This window comes from Sinocyclocheilus anshuiensis, unplaced genomic scaffold (genome assembly GCF_001515605.1).
Source record: "Sinocyclocheilus anshuiensis isolate Anshui unplaced genomic scaffold, SAMN03320099.WGS_v1.1 scaffold979, whole genome shotgun sequence".
Taxonomy (NCBI): Eukaryota; Metazoa; Chordata; class Actinopteri; order Cypriniformes; family Cyprinidae; genus Sinocyclocheilus; species Sinocyclocheilus anshuiensis.
In genome coordinates this window covers 31,679-36,107 of record NW_015544223.1, presented here as the reverse complement: position 1 = coordinate 36,107, position 4,429 = coordinate 31,679, and positions in this window count along the sequence as shown.

The following is a 4,429-nucleotide window of genomic DNA, read 5'->3' as shown; positions in this document are numbered from 1 at the left end:
GAAAGAGTTGTTACCTGTAGCAGAAGAACCGCTTCTCAATATTATTAACTCGTCGTTGTCTTTAGGTCACGTCCCAAAACCATTCAAACTGGCGGTTATTAAGCCTCTTATATAAGTAGGCAGCAGATGCAGCGCATATTCAGGTTTTCGCTGAGGAGCCGAGCCGGTGACCCGGCCGCTCAGCGTTGGTACAGAAGCTGTGGCGACAGGACGTGACGTCTACGTTTCCTCCTTCAGGGAACGAGGGTTACATACGTAACCGAGACGTTCCCTTTCAGTCGGTCACTCTCGACGTCACGTCGGATGACCGACGAATTGGGATCCCTAACAAAGGGCCACAGATACTGCCCCTTCCAGTGTCCTGTGGAAGCCTCCTGTGCCCCTTCTTTTTGGCGTAGGCCGGGGCTTACCACAAGAAGACCAGTTACTGCTGCTATGGCACTACCCACTCAGTAAGACTGGATAACACTGGGAAAATGTACCCATACCACTTGGGACAGGAATGTTGCGGAAGCCCCATCCTTCCCGAAATTTGCTAAGAAATGGCAGAAGTCTGCCGAGGAAACACGGGCTCTGAGGCTATACCGTGGATTTTACACATATGGGATCCACTTACGTCTCTACATATGGAATCCAGCCCTCTACCGGTTCTCAAGGATTCATCGAGTGAGGCCTGGCACCGGACTCTCCGCCATGTCTGGCTACCGAGGGGATGGAGGAGCTTGACAGGGTCTAAGATATGGACTTTCTGGAGCAGTCTTAGCAAGCCAACCCGAAGCCGGGGCCTCTCAGTGCTTCTACCCGTTTGAGGTGAGAACACAGGAGGATACCAGCTCCACAGGAAGGCTATAGAATCTAGCGAACCTGTTGGGGGTTGCCCAGTCCACAGCTCTACAAATATCTGTCAGCGAGGCGCCACAAGCCAGCGCCCAGGAGGATGCAACACTTCTAGTAGAGTGAGCTCGCAACCTGAACGGGCAGGGCACACCCTGTGCCTGATAAGCCAGGGTGATGGCATCCACTATCCAGTGGGCCATCCTCTGCTTAGAGATGGAATTCCCCTTCTGCCGGCCTCTGTGACAGACAAAGAGCTGGTCTGAGGTCCTGAAGCTTTGTGTCCTGTCTACGTAGCATCTCAATGCTTGGACGGGACAAAGCAAAGCTAGGGCTGCGTCTGCCTCCTCCGGGGGCAGTGCTTGCAGGCTCACCACCTGATCCCTGAAGGGAGTAGTGAGAAACTTGGGCACATAGCAGGGCCGGGGCCTCAGGATTACCTAGGAGTCAGCCAGCCCAAACTCTAGGCACGAATCGTCGACCGAAAATGCGTGCAGGTCCCCTATCCTCTTGATGGAGGCCAATGCAAGCAGGAGCAGAGTTTTCATTGACAGAAACTTCAGCTCGACTGTTTGCAAAGGCTCAAATGGCCCTGCTGTAGTGCTCTGAGCACTAGAGACAGGTCCCAAGAGGGTATAGAGGGGGACCGTGGAGGATTTAGCCTTCTCGCCCCCCTAAGGAACCTGATGATCAAGTCATGCTTCCTCACCGACTTCCCTTCCATGGGGTCATGGTTGGCAGCAATCGCAGCCACATAGACTTTAAGGGTGGAGGGAGACAGCCTTCGCTCCAACCCCTGCTTCAGAAAGAACAGCACAACTCTGATTGGACATTTCCGGGGGTCTTCTCAGTGAGAAGAACACCACTCGACAAACAGGTTCCACTTCAAGGCGTAAGCGTGTCTCGTAGACGGTGCTCTTGCCGAAGTGATGGTGTCAACTACCTCTTGTGGTAGGTCACATAGAACCTCCGCGTCTCGTCCAGGGACAAGACATGAAGTTTCCAGAGGTCTGGACGTGGGTGCCACAGAGGCGCCACGAGCAGGACCTGCTCCTCGTCCTCCCTGATCTTGCACAGTGTCTGTGCAAGAAGGCTCACTGCTGGGCGAAGTTCTCCACCGCATCGCCGAAGAGGCCGTTCTGGGACACGGGGGCATTTAAAAACCGAGTCTTGTCAGTCTCCCTCATGTCGGCCAGACACAGCCAGAGATGGCGTTCCTGGACAACCATAGTGGACATCGCACGGCCCAGAGACCGCACAATGAACTTCGTCGCTCGTAGCGTGAGGTCAGTAGCGGCGCGGAGTTCTTTGAGAACTTCTGGGTCATGCCTACCCTCGTGCAGGTCCTTCAGTGCCTTGGCCTGATGAACCTGCAACAACGCCATGGCGTGTAGGGCAGAGGCAGCTTCTCCGCAGGCCGCATAAGCACTGCCGGTCAGGGCCGACGAGTACCTACAGGCCCGGGAGGGGAGCAACGGCTTGCCCCGCCAGATGGCAGTGGAATTTGGACACAATTGCATCGCAACCGACCGCTCCACCGGCGGGATCTCCGTATACCCCCGCACTGGTGGCGAGGGAGGACGAGCCACTGGGGCAGTTTCTGGCAGTGAAAGGTGCCGTCCACAACCCAGTGAGCTCATCATGCACCTCCGGGAAGAAAGGCACTCGGGTGGGGCCCTGAGAACCAGCGCGAGCCACCCCGAGAAACCAATCGTCCAGCCTCGAGGGTTCGGGACGCGGTGGAGGTTTCCACTCGAGTCCAATCCTCTCGGCGGCCCGGACAAGCATAGCCACCATTTCCAGATCCGTATCCAGCATTGCTGGCTGCCAAGAGGGTGGCAGCACTGCCGGATCATCATCTCCAGAAAGGTCTGGCTGACCCTCCAATGCAGTGATCGACATCTGATCGTCGGTGGGAGCACCAAAGGATACAAGTGGTACCCCACGAGAGGGTCCAGCCTGTTCTTTCGGTGGCTCCACTGGCTGCAAAGTGCCGGTGGAAGGAGGAGCCCTCGGTTGGTTCCTCAGAGAGGAATTCCTCACCGTCACCGTAAGACCAGTCCGGCTACTGCCAGAAGTAGCGTCCCGTCAGCGGCCACCAGGGGGAGCCCTAGATCTAGGCAGAGGCACGGACACCCCGCCCCTTTGCAGGAAACGGAGCCTGGTCCGCTACTCCGCGACGGTCATTCTCCTGCAATAGGAACATGACTCATCCGCGAACGCCACCTCAGCGTGTTTAATGCCCAGACACGTGAGGCAGTGATCGTGACTATCACCTGGCGCCAGGTAACGACCGCATCCAGAAACGCACGGGTGGAAAGTCATCTTTAAAAAGATGTCCACCCGTGAATGCTCTTTTAGAGTTTGCTCTTTTAGAATTTGCTCTTTTAGTGTGCTGAAGTGTACAGGGGAGATGGCCGCCTGCAACACAAACGGGGGATAGTGCAGCCTGATGTGTGCAACCCACTCGACACGGGAAGAACCACCGCCGCTGAAGCGCTGTACCGCCAGCACCAGAGCTTCCTAGAGCGTGCTGAACTCATTGAGTTTCTCTGAAGCAGTAGTCAGGAGCAGAATGAAGCAATTGCTCGGCTCAGAAGCGAAAAGCTGAATATGTGCTGCACCAGCTGCCTACTTATACTCACGCTGTGATCAGCGGCAGCTGGATGCAATAATCGCATGCCAATGTACATTTGCTCGTTTAGTTACACTCGAAGTTGATTGGTCTCTCTAAGCGAGATCCCAATTCGTCATTCATTCGATGTGATGTCGAGAGTGACCGACTGAAAGGGAACCACTTCTCAATATTATTAACTCGTCGTTATCTTTAGGTCACGTCCCAAAACCATTCAAGCTGGCGGTTATTAAGCCTCTTATTAAGAAACCACAACTAGATCCCAGCGAACTGGCAAATTTCAGACCCATTTCAAATCTTCCATTTATGTCTACAATTTTTAGTTGCTCAATTGTGCTCCTTCCTGCAAAAATTGATCTCTATGAAGAATTTCAGTCCGGTTTCAGGCCCCACCATAGCACAGAAACTGCACTTGTTAAAATTACAAATGACTTGCTTCTCGCATCAGACCAAGGATGCATCTCATTGCTAGTTTTACTTGATCTTAGTGCTGTGTCCGACACTTTAGATCATGACATACTCATAGATCGATTACAAAACTATACAGGTATTCAAGGGCAGGCTTTAAGATGGTTTAGATCCTACCTGTCCGATCGCTACCACTTTGTTTATTTAAACGGGGAGTCATCTCAATTATCACCAGTAAAGTATGGAGTGCCACAAGGATCTGTCCTAGGTCCTCTGCTATTTTAAATATACATGTTGCCCCTTGGTAATATTATTAGAAAATACGGGATTAGTTTCCACTGTTATGCTGATGATACTCAACTATATTTCTTAACTAGACCAAATTATCTTCTAAATTATCTAAGCTAACAGAGTGTGTTAAAAATGTAAAAGATCGGATTACCCATAATTTTCTCCTATTAAATTCGCCTAAGACCGAATATTACTTATTGGACCAAAACAGTACACAGAATCTCTTGGATTACAATTTGCAACTAGACGGATGTACTGTTA